The sequence below is a fragment of the Lolium rigidum genome, chromosome 5 (assembly GCF_022539505.1).
Source record: "Lolium rigidum isolate FL_2022 chromosome 5, APGP_CSIRO_Lrig_0.1, whole genome shotgun sequence".
In the NCBI taxonomy this organism is placed as follows: Eukaryota; Viridiplantae; Streptophyta; class Magnoliopsida; order Poales; family Poaceae; genus Lolium; species Lolium rigidum.
The window spans coordinates 194,990,351-195,007,192 of record NC_061512.1 but is presented as its reverse complement, the minus strand read 5'-3'; the positions used below and the strand labels follow the sequence as shown (position 1 = coordinate 195,007,192).

The 16,842-nt window shown below is 43.2% G+C and overlaps 1 pseudogene; it reads left to right on the top strand.

Moving 5' to 3' along the window:
• Positions 1 to 7,065: 7,065 nt before the first annotated feature.
• Positions 7,066 to 8,146, top strand: LOC124656904 (annotated as a pseudogene).
• Positions 8,147 to 16,842: the final 8,696 nt, after the last annotated feature.

The following is a 16,842-nucleotide window of genomic DNA, read 5'->3' as shown; positions in this document are numbered from 1 at the left end:
TAGCTGGTAATTTCCACAAAATGATTTACACATTTTATGAAAATCTAAAGACACCAATGACATCTAGCTAAAATCTAAAGCATTGCTCTATACTTTTCTTGGCTATCTAATTACACCGATGGAAACTAAACTATAGGTAATGATATGCATTTTCTTGATTTTCAATTAAATCCATGAAAGGTCATATGCATCGTGCTTAAATCGTTTCTTGGAAGTCTAATAATACCCATGAAAGCGCATATTCATGGTCAATCAAAAATGCATGCTTCTTGCAAGTTGCATTCTTCATTATCAAATATATTGTTGTTGGCACCGCCCTAGGAGACAAAAAGACCCCTAAATCTGTCTCCTAGCCGCTACCACCGTTGGAGCCGCCGATGCTGAAAGTGCCATGCTTCCAAGGTGGAGGGAGAGGAGAGCGTGCCCCTTAACCCACTCTACACACATAGAGGTGACGACATAGTAGATTGTGCGGCAGCGTTGAGGAAAACATCTGGTTGGCGAGGCGTGGTGGTGCCATACCAGCGAGGCACTGTGGCTAGACTACCAGTGGCGGTTGTGGTTGTGTGGATGGCGACTGCACAAGATGGGCTAGATCTGGGCCTCGCGGTCCAAATCTAGGCCATGCGGTCACAATTTGGGCGGAGGGGGCCACTATCGTAGCGCACAGATGAGACAGCCATGTGCTACTTCCAGCAGCCTAGCCGTCGGTGACGTGGTTTAGTTGCTTCCTTGTGTTTCCATCAGGGCCAGTGTGGCGTGCCGTGTTGGTAGGTGTAGCACCAAACAGAAAAGTGTGGTTGATTGTGGCAGAAGCAACGGGTACCTAGGGAGTGTGTGTTGCGCATATTGTGACATGGTTCGAGGCATGGTGGATGTCTGGTTTTCATGTGGTTTGGGCATGAGGCTGTCGGTGAAAACACGTTGCACTTATGTTGGATTCGTCGACGGTGGCGCCTACATGCATCATTCCCAATGGAGGCGTCGATGGAGCATCCCTCACATTCTTTCCTAGTGCTCTCCAGTGGAAATTGTAGATTTGGTCTTCCAAATCGTCAATGGTGGCGGTAGGATGTGCTAGGTGTCTTGTTCCCTCTTCGGGTACTATTTTTTGGAGATGGAACTGGTCAGAGGGACCCAGGTCCATGGAGGTGGGCGGCGATGGTGGGCAGATAGAGCACTCTCCACATGTAAGGAGCGTCGGGTAAGCCACTCCGGTCTTGATTGTGGGTTCAGAGAGGCACATGCCCCCCCCCCCCCCCCTATTTTGGATATGTCTTCCCTTTCTGGAGTCTGAGATTGGCATAAAGGCCCATTGCAGTTCAGGTCGTTGCAACGTTTTTCGGTGAGCACTTTTCGAGCGATGTGTCGCTCGAGTATCACGGATGTGTGTCTCATGTGTTGCACCTTCTAGCATTTTGTATGTCTTGTGGTGCTTTAGGCGTGTCTTGCCACTTCAGCTACCGCCCAGTTTTCCTATAGTAAACCGATCATTGCGAGTTCTCCCTCTAACAATCCAAAATTGCTGCTTCTTTATGGTAGTAAGATTGACTATAACCAACAAAAAAATATGGTATTGTATGTTTGTGTTCTCAAAGTTGATATTCGTTGTGCTAGTTTCTTAAAATGGTTTAGATGTTTTCTTGCTTTATTTGTTCATCATATAGCTCAAATAGAGTGCTACTAAAAACTGTATTATGTCACTTAGATTTTCTATAGCTTAAATGGTTTCATACTTTCATATATGAATTTAGTTTGGGGTTATAATCAAAAAAATTCAACATGTTTGAATTTTTCAATAGTTTTATTCAATGCATTATTTATGTGCTATGACTCTGATATTTCCGGTATAGTTGTTAACACTCAGTAATAATGGTTTGCATGATTTCTTGATTTTGATCACATATATGGAAAGCTAAACTCCCTACTTCAAAGATCACCCCACAGAGATGGATCCCCCTTGATATGAGTCCCCTAGCTTCTTACACCATGCATTTAAACCTTCGTGATCGAGAGCTTGCTTATAGAAAGTGAGAACTACTTTATAGATTTTTTGTTTATCGTATAAAAATAATAATCCATCTTTGAAAACATTTTCATTACAAATAATAAGAGCAAGATCAACATAATACAAAGGATATTCCATATCAGACGTCGAGGAAGAGTTGATCAATGCAAGCCTAAAAGTACGAGATGTCGCCTAGAGGGGGGGGGGGGGTGAACATGCGTTTTAATAGAATTGGCTTGTAAGAATGCAGAATTAAACCCATGTTTATTTTATAAGCACAAAACCTAAATAATTTAGGCTCAAGTAAGTGCAAAAATAACAAGTCAGGCTAAGAAAGATTGGCACAAGATATATGTAACAAGTGATAGCAAGATATAAGTACTTCAAGCTCAATGGCTATCACAAGAAAAGTAAAATCAGAGATAACCTAGACACGCAGAAACGAAGATGTATTCTCGTGTTCCCTCACACGAAGTGTGGTATGTCACATTAAAGAGATTCGGGCTACCACGAAGGTCTCTCGAACGCCACAAAGGCTCACCTTATTGTCCAAGCCAATACCACGAAGGACAAAGGCTCTTTCCTTATGACTAGCTTTTCCTCCACTCCGGAGATGGAAAGCTCCACAACCAGTGGCGAAGCTAGAGCACATTGTTATTGGGTTCATCTCTATTTAATATGGTATAATCTCTCACTAAAATTCAATCACAGTACTAATTTAATGAAGATTTGGCAAAAATCAATGGGTTCATTTGCACCCAATAGTTCTACACCAGCTCCGCCACTGTCCACAACCACTTCACAAACTCCACGACGGAGAAGCTCGAGCCTCTTCACAATATTCCATGAAGAGGTCACCGGAACACCAACCACCAAACCAACTAGCAGGTCACCCTCCAAGAGTAAAAATCATGGTCTTTCACTCGATGTAATCGTAATGGAGAACTTAACACTTATGGAAGGATGAAAAAGCAAGAAAACCAAGGGTGTTCAAATCTTTCACACTCAAATCCAACCAAAGCAACAAATGCGACGGAGGAACTAGAGAGGAAAGAACAAAGGAGGAAATCAACAAATGATTCCAAGATCTTGATCCCAAGAGTTCCCCTCACTTAGAGGAGGAATTAATTGATGGAGATTGGTGATCTAGATCTCCTCTTTCAAATCCCTCAAGAAGATGCAATGATCATAGGAGTGAATGAAAAGAAAAAAAATATTTTGAGGTTCAACAATGGACTAATATATATATATATATATATATATATATATATATATATATATATAGAGAGAGAGAGAGAGAGAGAGAGAGCAAATGAAATGGTTGACCTTACCTCATGAAGGAGGAAGAAGGGCTTTATAGTCCAAGGGGAACTAGCCATTTGGAGAGTTAATTTGCTACGAGTCAGTCCAACAGAAATTCCGATAGCGCTGGAGCTCTCGCCGACCCAACCGGAGCCTAGACCAATGGGACGATCGTGCAGCTGAAATGGTTGACCGAAGTGCTGGGGAGCCCGCGAAACCAGACTGGTGACACAACCGGTGTGCCAGTATGTGCGCCAATCCATTCAGGCTGGCCGGGGCTACACCGAAAGGGAAGCGAGTATAGTGGTTCAGCGAGCAATGGCGTGGCGCCCGGCCGGTTATTCCTACGGTTTAACCGGCGCTACCGATTCAACCACCGGTTTCGTAGAGAAACCCTTAAACAACAGTTTTTTTCAAAGAACTAAACTTTGAGAGAGTTTCCCAACAATTTTGTTGGAAAGATAACGACGAATAGAACCCCAAATTTTTTAGGAATCATCAAAGGATATTTTTACACAATTTATAAGTGAAACCTCTCCAACCTAAGAACAGGTAAAAGCATCTTAAACTCAAAAATACAATACAAGATGCATACAAACTCTATTTTCGAAGAACTAGGGCTTATTGTAATCTAGCAACAAGATCAAGAACTTCACATAGAGAAACACCAAGAATCAACACGAATAGGGGATGAAAAGTATGAAAAGGGATTGAGCTACCTATGATGACGTGACCAAGTTACTGAAACGAAATCCCCTCTTGATAGTGGGCCTAGCTATCTATCCTACAACCCGGTCTCCCAACAAACACCTTGAGACCGGTAAAAGAAAAACCTAGCAAAGAAATACCTTTCCCTTGAGTATTCTAGTTGGTCATTATGAGAACGCTTTAAGCCCTATTCTAGCCAGAATGCTTCACTTGATCATTGTTGCTTCATGAAGACTCACAATTGCTCCCACATACACCATTATTGGATAGCTTCATTGAAGCACGTCTTCACATGGCCATTATCATCGAATGGACGACAAGCTTCAAGCATAAGATATTCTCGAGATACCTAACCCTAATACACAACACAAACACACATATATGATGGATTAGTTCACAAAGAATAGCTGAAAAAGTTTACCCTACCACAAGATCACATGATCAAAAGTGGTACAATCTTTATGCTTCATGTGTTGACCAATTTGAATTTAATCTTCACTCTTAGTCTTGGTCAAGATTGTATCTCCTCATGCTCTATCATAATATCTTGAGGCACATAAATAACTTTCCATTTGATTGCATCCTCTAAGCCTTAGTCAACCATAGAAACTCACGAGACTGAAATATCGTGAATTCATCTCTTGAAATCAAACTCTCGAGATTTTGATCATATAATATTCTTCTCTTGAAATTGATGATCTTGATGTCAATGCCAAGATATATATTTATCGTTACGGCATCCACACTTGAATCCAACATATGGATACCTACGAAATATTCCTCATATGAACTCAAAGAAAACATTAATTCATAGTGATTATCATTAATTACCAAAAACATACATAGGGGCAATGTTCCCTTAGAAAATCCCTTTCCTTTGAATACCAACATTATCCTTTCTTTTCCTCTGGCTAGAAAGATGTTTTTGTTCGCTAGGTTGTCTCTTGCCTCCTCATCATGATAAAGGCATTATAGTTTGTAGATTTGTTGTAGTAGGTGATAATTTTTTATATATATGTATTATATGGTTGGTGACAATCGATAAATTTGTATAAGCTTAGTAATTTCTCCCTAATTGACACGTCCATGGCAATTGAAATTGAGGATCAATAAAAAGGTTAGTACTATTACTTCATTGTATTGATTGATATATATGCACGAAAAATATACAACAATTGTTTACACATAGCATAGAGTAGGTGATGATTTATACATTTCTTGATTAAATAATAACAACACGAATAACTCAAATCTAGGTATACAATTTCGATGTTTCTTGACTCCATACCTAAAACTAGGGATTTCCTTTGACCTAAAAAATCTCTTCAATAGATGGTGTTGATAAGTGAGTTTCTTGGCTATCTCATTACAAAAAAGACATCCAATTTTTTTTTAATTACTTACACATTTCTTCAATGTGTACTTACGCCAATGGCAACTCAAATATGTGGTCAACCAAACTGGACGTTTCTTTATTGTACTGAAGCTTTCTTTAGCCGGTGATAAATGTGTTATGCTTGTTCTCAAAGTGGTTATGGGTGGTGATATTTGCTTAAAATGATGTGCTTGAGAATTACATAGTTGGTGACAATTGATACAAGGGAAATAGTGGGCTAGCCATGGGGATAGTTGGGCACGTCCTTCCTACCGCGTGATATGCACACTGTATGATATAGAGAGCAAGCTTTCTAGGAGCACACGGCCAACAAAATCCACACATTACTATTGCATCAGATTTTCATATGTATGTTTGTTGGTCAAACTTTTTGCATGATGATTTTGGTATGGACTTGCATGATGATATTCACCGAAGAAGTTATGTAGTTATGATTCGCATGGATGTGACTTTTTATTAAATGATTATTTTGGCATGGACTTGCTTCATGATTTTCAAATCTATATCCACCCGTTTGGATGATGTAATTCCCTCCACAATGTAGTTATAATTCATATGGATGTGGCTTTTTATTGCATGATGATTCGGTATGAACTTGCATGATGATTTTCAAATCTATATGCCCCCGTTTTGGCGTTGTAATTCCCTCCACAATGTAGTTATGATTTGTATGAATGTGGATTTTAATTGCATGATGAATTTGGTATGGACTTGCATGATGATTTTTAAATCCTTATGCACCCGTTTGGACGTTGTAATTCCCCTTCACTTGGGACAGTTCAATAATTTGCAGTGTCACCTCCTCCCTGCATAACGATGCAAACCACCATGCGCACTATATCCAACAGCAGGCACCCTATACATAACTATCCACATGGCTTGCAAATCCACGTCCATTGATATAAATAAATCATCCGTAACTTGCGTTTATACCATCTCTATGAGATCTCTATGAGGGTAGGCCTACATTGGTCGGTAACTTTTGATAAAATTGGTTTACATATTTCCTTTTCTGAGCACAGCATACACGTATGAAAAGTGTGAACTGCATTATGGTTTCGAGATTTGTTGTATTGTCGGTGACAGTCGGTAATTAGCAGTATACTCCATATGCGTGACAGCTCAAATTGTGGATCAATCAAAAACGATTTACTGTTATGTCATGTTATTGATTCTGTAGTGGTTTAAACGTGTTGTGTCATCTATCTGATGATGTAAATGACATCTCGAAATGTGGGGGTCAAAAAAAAAAAGGCCGCCCATCTCAAAGAAAAAAAAAGGCCGCCGATCCGGGGCGTCTGTGTTTGATTCTTGATCAGCGGTCCGTGTTTACTCCTCTAGACGTACGTGAATCACACTCTTATGCGTCGTCATTGATCTCTCTATGTATCTCCAAGATCTCGCAGAAAATTTCTCGTCTATACACTCACTAATTACATGGGATAACAATGAGTTATTTCGCTTGTCTGCGAGCGTCACCGTCTCTCCGGCGACGGCCTTTTAAAGCTCTTACCTCCTCGCCTTCGCTTCACATCCTTACCTGTAGTTCTCCTCGTTCCCTTGACCCTTCCCTTCCTGTGTGTCGTGCCTAAGCCCAGGCTTAGGCACTTGTGATCTTTGTCAAGCTAGTGAGAGGCACCTCTCAGGCGGCATGGAGGCCATGGACGTCAACTACACTCCGGCTACGTTCCCCAACGGCTCCGTCCAGAGGGTGAGGCATGCGTCGGTCGGAGTGGCGGTGGTGTCCAGATACCAGGAGTGCACCAGAAACCACGCGGCATTAATTGGCGGGCACGCCGTCGACGGCTGCGGGAGGTACTTGCCGTCGCTGCAGTTCAACCCCGCCGACCTGGCTTCGTTCAAGTGCGTCGCCTGCGGCTGCCACCGCAACTTCCACCGCCAAGTGATGGTGGAGGAGGAGTGGCCGGCGCAGCCCCAGGTGGCGCTGCTGCCGGCGCAGCCCCAGGTGGCGCTGCTGCCGGCGCCACCCATGGTGGCCAGCGTGCTGCAAGGCCCGCCGCAGCGCGGGGAGGAGACGCCCGAGGACCGGCTGCCCGCGGTCGACGGTGGTGACCCTAAGTCCGACTCCGACGGCTTAGATTACGACGACGAGGGGTTCGTCTCCCCGCCGCAGCTGCTGCAGGCTCCACCAACGCACCTCACGGCGCCGGTGGCGCAGCAGCCTCCAGCGTACTTCTCCCCGTCGGCGCAGCCGCCCATGTTGCTCTGTCTGAACTCCAGCGCGCCGCCCCCCGGGGCGGCGCAGGGCCAGAGGCTCCCCGTCCAGGTCTCGCCCGTGACGGCACCGCCGGCCTACGTGGGGGCCGCACCGGCGAAGAAGCGGTTGCGCACCAAGCTCAGCGTGGAGGAGAAGAAGCGGATGCAGGAGCTGTCGGAGCTGCTCGAGTGGCGCCTGCAGAAGCACGGCCAGGCCATCGTGGACGAATGGTGCCGCGACAACGGGATGAGCAAGGGCGTCTTCAAGGTGTGGATGCAGAAGCACAACAAGAAGCACAACTACATGGGCGGCCACAGCGCCTCCGCCGCCACCACCCCGACCGCCCCCGCCCCCGGCGCACAGCCACAGCCATCAGCACCATTCATCCCCTCCGTCACCCACAGCTCCCCCGCTGTCACCGACACCGCCACCGACTTCAACATTGACGGTACCGCCATCCTCCGCTGTCACCGCTAAACCCACCTACACGGCTACACCGCCGTCCACCAAGTGAACTGAACATCGTCGCCGCAGTCCACCTAATAAACTAGAGACTAGAGGGAGAAAAATAAATGATAAGAGGGAGAGAAAGAAAAAAACAAGTAGCTTCCAGCGATCATTCCATTTCGTTTCTTTATTAGTATTTCGATCCATCTATGCAAGAAAATAAGTACTTCCTCGGTCCATTAAAAAAGACGGAGATGACCAAATTCCGACATAAATTATTTGGCTTTCCTGACGTGAATTCTTGATATGTTCAAGTTATAGCATTTTCTTTTTTTTTTTCTCGTCAAGATGACATTTTATCTACTATAAGCCTGAAGTGACCAATCCACCGTAGATCTGCCTAACAACAAAGGTGGTTAGAGACCCACCTTGAGATCAAAGTTACCATGGACCCGTCTAATGATTGAGATATCCATTGACCAGACTGGTCCATCTAGTTTCTTCAGCTTCAACAGTTTTGTTTTTCTTTGGTCAACAGGTGGCCCAAAATGGGTGCGAATATATGTCCCTTGTTTTCTGGCAGAGCTTGCGTACCAGAAAATAACTTACCAACTTGGCCTAAGATGATGTTAACAGTCCATCGGCTATGAACGTTTAGAGCAATAAATCTATCTCGGCATGAAGTCTTTACCTCAAAGGGCATGTGGTCAATCCACTAGAAAGTAGCCGAAACTTGGAATAGCGGCAACATGGTCAGCTAACCATCGGTACTGTTATTTGATCTTACCCTCCTAGAGTGTTGAATCCATGGATCAAAATAAGCCCACAGAGGGTATCCGATCATATCTAGTGGCAAGCTCCACGACATAGGAATAACTAGCATAGCTAAGTGATATGGACGATGCTTAGGCCGAAGTCTTTTATGATGTGATAGATAATGCCGGCTTGATTGTTTTCAGGCTCCAGTCTCCTCTTCCTTTCTTGTTTCTCTTCTAATACAGGAGCTTTCACATCCTTTCCGCCTTGAGGCACTTTCTTAGAAACCCACGCCATCTTTTTTTTCTTCACCTCTTTCGCCCTAAGCCGTTTAAGCTTTTTCTCTTGCCAATATGATAAGCCGAGTGGGCATCCCGGTTGCGATTTGATTTCACCCAATGGAAAGTTTTTTCTTGATCTTGGGGGCATCCGACTTGGCTTGTTGATATCCGACAACTAGGTATTTGAAAGTTACTCGCTTCACTTCCTTGTCCTTAGTATCCAACACCGACTTAGATGGATTTTTATTTTTTATTGCCGGATCTGAAATAAAGATCTTGCAGACATCTCTCTTCAATATGTAAACTTTCTTGGCTTCCTCCTTCTTGCTCGAGCTCCAGACCGATTCACTGAATCGGTTTTTGACGTGCAATTGTTGAGTTGGATTTACAAAAGTTTGACGAGATGGCTTAGCACGAGATGGATGGTGTGCCCTTGGATCATACCTTCCCCATGATGCATATGGATAGAAGTTGGTGTAGAGAGGTATCCAAGACAGCGGCATTGGTGGACCAAAGGAATGATGTGGATCTGACTTGTTAAACTTCTCCTTTTGTCAATCCCGGTCTTCCAATTTCCGCCTTGCTAGTGGTCATTTTGAAGTTTTTATTAGTTGGTCGACAAGAATTTTTCTCATCACTTATCTTCCGATATTTCCCCAAGAGCTGCTCAAAAGTACTTTTGGCCTCTTTCCCTTGTGCTTATCATAACATTTTTCTTTGTTGGTCTTGCATGCATCAGTCTTCAGATTTCCTCCTTGCCCCCCACCCTCCATCAGATGACTTTGGTGTAGCCTCGATGGAATTTCCATCTTCAACATTGTCATTGATTTGAATATTTTTCTTGCTTGAATACTTGGCCCCATCATATCCAGTGTGTACCGTTCCGCCTTGTGGTGATCCGGCTTGATGTAGCCGAACTGACACTAGGTCGCCATTGAGACCAAACCTAGCCGGATGGCTGCTTTCTTGTGTGTCAACCCACTTAAATCATCCTTTGTTAGCCGATTGTTTGGTTCGACGAAACACATTGCAGTTCATTTGCTTTGGTTCTGATGGCTCATCATGGTGATCAACGAATATGAGATTATTCGGTGATGCTCTAACAAGGTGATCACTCATGGTTCGACTGAAAGTACACAGTTCATCGTTCATGCGATATTGAGGTTCCGGGTTTGGAATTAAACAACCGAGTGGCTCCAGCTTAACGCCACCCAACTCGTCTATGCACCACCTTACGTGCTCCTCGGCAATGCCCACCTTTTGGGGCTTAGGGCTGACGGAATCCTGCAGGCTGACACGAGACATCAGATACCAAACAGTCAGGGAGAGAGATTTACCCAGGTTCGGGACCCTCGATGAGGTAAAACCCTTACTTCATGCTTGTCTGATCTTGATTATCAAATAAATTGGGTAACAATGGGGTAGCCGAACGCTATGACTAAGATCTCGTCGAGAGGCTAAGATTTCTAATGACCTAGCTCTAAACTTGCGGTGAATTTGGCTGTGGTGATTGTGTGTCCCTCGGCAGATCCTCTCCTTGCCCTTATATTGCAGGCCAGGTCCCGAGAATTCTGTCCGGGTTCGACTAGTTTACAAAGAGTTCTATGCCTAAACTTTCCTTGTTCTTCGTCTTCTTGCCTTGTCCATCAAGAATCTTTCTTCGGAACCGACATATCGGCCCACCTTGGTCGGTGGACGATCTTCATGGGCCCCTGGTTGGGCCGTAAGAGGTAGCATAACATTGGTTACCCGAAGGGTAATGCCCACATTAGTAGCCCCAGAGTGACTGGCCAAAGTAAAGCTTCGGGCAGGGACTAAAATTGTCTTCTGTCAAATAGCCATAATTGCCGGAAGGTCTTGATCTCTTGGAATCAAAAGCTCATCTTTATCGGATGCGCGTCCAGCGCTCCCCATAGGAGTAGCCCCCGAGTCTAGGCACGGATGCTTGCAACCGTGTGTAGACTCAAGTTGTACTACTCAAATGTTTTTGGTTGTCGATGTTTTTCGCAAGCTGTCGTAATCATCCGATATCTTTTTTATATCGGGTCCTCCATAACTTCGAATAAAGTCATGCCAATTGATAGTAGGTAAGGGATTGGAGTTATGTGCCCAGCTTTACTCGATTAGTCGATACTGGTTAACTGTTGATGGCAAATCAACGTTACTCTACTCAGAATCAAGTCCCCGAGCATGACCCTGGATCTTATGAAATCTTCGAGTCCATATTTTTCTATCTTCAGTGATTTTTATCGGGTGCGCATCCAGCGCTCCCGATGGGAGTAGCCCCCGGGTCTAGGGACGGATGCTTGCAACCGTGCGTAAACTCAAGTCGAGCAACCCAATGTTATAGTTTCCTTTGGATGCTTCATGAGGAGTCGATACTTTTGGAGACATCATCAATGACGTGGCCACTGCGGCGGCTTGATTGACAGGACGCGACCTGACAGGCCCACCCTACTTATGCGCGGTCAGTTAGGAAATGACTAGTCCTCGCATACTGACCGAGGCGCCTCCTCGATTTCCGCGTGTGGTGGGAGAAAATGTCCGATGTTAAGATGAATGCAATGACACGTGGTGTCCTAATCATAGATCTCTTGGTAACTCCCCTTTTATAAAGGAGAAAAAAGATTTTACTCCCCTTGTTCTTCTCTTTCCATCACTCCTCCTCCTTCTTCGTTCTTCCTCCTCATAGCTACCACACCGCCGCCGCCATTCTTCAATCCAATTTCGTATTCCCAAACGCAACCTGAGATGGTGAAGAAGAAGGGCTCCGCCACCGCCGCCGGTGCTACTTCGAACAGTGCCGCTGCCAAGGTTACATATGATGTATCGAAGAGAGGCGCGCCGGAGGTTTCCGCCGCGGCGCCTGCACCCGGTGACTGGCCTACCTCAACGATGATGAAGCGCGATGAGAAGAAGGCTCATAGCCATGGTTTGATTTCTTCTGACGAGGGGAACGTCATTCGGTGATGCTCTAACAAGGTGATTGATGCGTGCAGTTAACACACGTCCGTTGGGAACCCCAAGAGGAAGGTGTGTTGCGTACAGTAGCAAGTTTTCCCTCAGTAAGAAACCAAGGTTTATCGAACCAGTAGGAGTCAAGGATCACGTGAAGGTCGTTGGTGACGGAGTGTAGTGCGGCGCAACACCAGAGATTCCGGCGCCAACGTGGAACCTGCACAACACAATCAAAGTACTTTGCCCCAACGTAACAGTGAGGTTGTCAATCTCACCGGCTTGCTGTAAACAAAGGATTAACCGTATAGTGTGGATGATGATGTTTGTTTGCGAAGAACAGTAAAGAACAATTGCAGTAGATTGTATTTCAGATGTAAAGAATGGACCGGGGTCCACAGTTCACTAGTGGTGTCTCTCCCATAAGATAAATAGCATGTTGGGTGAACGAATTACCGTTGGGCAATTGACAAATAAAGAAGGCATAACAATGCACATACATATATCATGATGAGTACTATGAGATTTAATCGGGGCATTACGACAAAGTACATAGACCGCTATCCCAGCATGCATCTATGCCTAAAAAGTCCACTTCCAGGTTATCATCCGAACCCCTTCCGGTATTAAGTTGCAAACAACAGACAATTGCATTAAGTATGGTGCGTAATGTAATCAACACAAATATCCTTAGACAAAGCATCGATGTTTTATCCCTAGTGGCAACAAGACATCACAACCTTAGAACTTTACGTCACATCGTCCCGCATTCAATGGAGGCATGAACCCACTATCGAGCATAAATACTCCCTCTTGGAGTTACAAGTATCAACTTGGCCGAGCCTCTACTAGCAACGGAGAGCATGCAAGAACATAAACAACATATATGATAGATTGATAATCAACTTGACATAGTATTCAATATTCATCGGATCCCAACAAACACAACATGTAGCATTACAAATAGATGATCTTGATCATGATAGGCAGCTCACAAGATCTAACATGATAGCACAATGAGGAGAAGACAACCATCTAGCTACTGCTATGGACCCATAGTCCAGGGGTGAACTACTCACACATCGATCCGGAGGTGATCATGGCGATGAAGAGACCTCCGGGAGATGATTCCCCTCTCCGGCAGGGTGCCGGAGGCGATCTCCCGAATCCCCGAGATGGCATTGGCGGCGGCGGCGTCTCTGGAAGGTTTTCCGTATCGTGGCTCTCGGTACAGAGGGTTTCGCGACGAAGGCTTTAAGTAGTCGGAAGGGCGGAGTCGGAGGGCTGACAGGGGCCCCACACGCTAGGGCGGCGTGGCCCCACCCTTGGCCGCGCGGCCCTAGTGTGGCGGCGCCTCGTCGCCCCACTTCGTGATCCCTTCGGTCTTCTGGAAGCTTCGTGGAAAAATAAGACCCTGGGCGTTGATTTCGTCCAATTCCGAGAATATTTCCTTCGTGAACCCTTCGGTCTTCTGGAAGCTTTGGATTTCTGAAACCAAAAACAGCAGAAAACAGCAACTGGCTCTTCGGAATCTCGTCAATAAGTTAGTGCCGGAAAATGCATAATAATGACATATAATGTGTATAAAACATGTGAGTATCATCATAAAAGTAGCATGGAACATAAGAAATTATAGATACGTTTGAGACGTATCAAGCATCCCCAAGCTTAGTTCCTACTCGCCCTCGAGTAGGTAAACGATAACAAGGATAATTTCTGAAGTGACATGCTATCATAATCTTGATCAATACTATTGTAAAGCACATGAGATGAATGCAGCGATTCGAAGCAATGATGAAGACAATGAGTAAACAACTGAATCATATAGCAAAGACTTTTCATGAATAATACTTTCAAGACAAGCATCAATAAGACTTGCATAAGAGTTACTCATAAGCAATAAATTCTTAGTAGAAAGCTTTGAAACAACACAAAGGAAGATATAAGTTTCAGCAGTTGCTTTCAACTTCAACATGTTTATCTCATGGATAATTGTCAACACAAAGTAATATAACAAGTGCAATAGGTAAACATGTGGGAATCAATGCACACAGTTTACACAAGTGTTTGCTTCTGAGATAGAAAGAATAGGTAAACTGACTCAACAATAAAGTAGAAGAATGGCCCTTCGCAGAGGGAAGCATGTATTACTATTTTTGTGCTAGAGCTTTTCATTTTGAAAACATAGAAACAATTTTGTCAACGGTAGTAATAAATCATATGTGTTATGTATAAGACATATAAGTTGCAAGCCTCATGCATAGAATACTAATAGTGCCCGCACCTTGTCCTAATTAGCTTGGGTTAACATGGATTATCATTGCATAGCATATGTTTCAAACAAGTGTCACAAAGGGGTACCTCTATGTCGCCTGTACAGAGGTCTAAGGAGAAAGTTCGCATTGGATTTCTCGCTTTTGATTATTCTCAACTTAGACATCCATACCGGGACAACATAGACAACAGATAATGGACTCCTCTTTTAATGCATAAGCATTCAACAACAGATAATATTCTCATAAGAGATTGAGGATTTGTGTCCAAACTGAAACTTCCACCATGATTCATGGCTTTAGTTAGCGGCCCAATGTTCTTCTCTAACAATATGCATACTCAAACCATTTGATCATGAAAATCGCCCTTACTTCGGACAAGACGAACATGCATAGCAACTCACATGATATTCAACAAAGGTGTAAAAGTTGATGGCGTCCCCAGAAACATGGTTACCGCTCAACAAGCAACTTATTAAGAAATAAGATACATAAGTACATATTCTTCACCACAATAGTTTTTAAGGCTATTTTCCCATGAGCTATGTATTGTAAAGGCAAAGAATATAATTTTAAAGGTAGCACTCAAGTAATTTACTTTGGAATGGCAGAGAAAATACCATGTGGTAGGTAGGTATGGTGGACACAATTGGCATGGTTTTTGGCTTAAGGATTTGGATGCACGAGAAGAATTCCCTCTCAATACAAGGCTAGGCTAGCAAGGTTGTTTGAAGCAAACTCAAGTATAAATGGTACAGCAAGACTCACATATGAACATATTGTAAGCATTATAAGACTTTACATTGTCTCCTTGTTGTTCAAACACCTTAACCAGAAAATATCTAGACTCTAGAGATCAATCATGCAAACCAAATTTTAACAAGCTCTATGTAGTTCTTCATTAATGGGTGCAAAGTACATGATGCGAGAGCTTAAACATGATCTATATGAGCACAACAATTGCCAAGTATCAAATTATTCAAGACATTATACCAATTACCACATGCAGCATTTTCCGTTTCCAACCATATATCAATGAACGAAGTAGTTCAACCTTCGCAATGAACATTAAGAATAAAGCTAAGAACACATGTGTTCATATGCAACTGCGGAGCGTGTCTCTCTCCCACACAAAGAATGCTAGAATCCGATTTTATTCAAACAAAAATAAAAATAAAAACAAATAGACGCTCCAAGTAAAGCACATAAGATGTGACTGAATAAAAATATAGTTTCACTAGAGGTGAATTGATAAGTTGTCGATGAAGAAGGGGATGCCTTGGGCATCCCCAAGCTTAGATGCTTGAGTCTTCTTGAAATATGCAGGGATGAACCACGGGGGCATCCCCAAGCTTAGACTTTTCACTCTTCTTGATCATATTGTATCATCCTCCTCTCTTGACCCTTGAAAACTTCCTCCACACCAAACTCGAAACAAACTCAGTAGAGGGTTAGTGCATAATTGAAAATTCATATATTCAGAGGTGACATAATCATTATTAACACTTCTGGACATTGCACAAAGCTACTGAAAGTTAATGGAACAAAGAAATCCATCAAACATAGCAAAACGAGGCAATGCGAAATAAAAGGCAGAATCTGTCAAACAGAACAGTCCGTAAAGACGAATTTTTCGGGGCACTTAACTTGCTCAGATGAAAATGCTCAAATTGAATGAAAGTTGCGTACATATCTGAGGATCATGCACGTAAATTGGCATGATTATTCTGAGTTACCTACAGGAGAATTCTACTCAAATTCGTGACAGACAAGAAATCTGTAACTGCGCAGTAATCCAAATCTAGTATTGACTTTACTATCAAAGACTTTACTTGGCACAACAATGCAATAAAATAAAGATAAGGAGAGGTTGCTACAGTAGTAACAACTTCCAAGACTCAAATATAAAACAAAGTGCTGAAGTAAAATAATGGGTTGTCTCCCATAAGCGCTTTTCTTTAACGCCTTTCGGCTAGGCGCGAAAGTGTGAATCAAGTAACATCAAGAGATGAAGCATCAGACATCATAATTTGTTCTAATAATAGAATCATAAGGTAACTTCATTCTCTTTCTAGGAAGTGTTCCATACCTTTCTTGAGAGGAAATTGATATTTAATATTACCTTCCTTCATATCAATGGTAGCACCAACGAGTTCGAAGAAAAGGTCTTCCCAATATAATGGGACAAGATGCATTGCATTCAATATCCAAGACAACAAAATCAACGGGGACAAGGTTATTGTTAACCATAATACGAACATTATCAATCCTCCCCAAAGGTTTCTTTATAGCATTATCGACAAGATTAACATCCAAATAACAATTTTTCAATGGTGGCAAGTCAAGCATATCATAGATTTTCTTAGGCATAACAGAAATACTTGCACCAAGATCACATAAAGCATTACAATCAAAATCATTGACCCTCATCTTAATGATGGGCTCCCAACCATCTTCTAACTTCCTAGGAATAGAAGTTTCAAGTTTTAGTTTCTCTT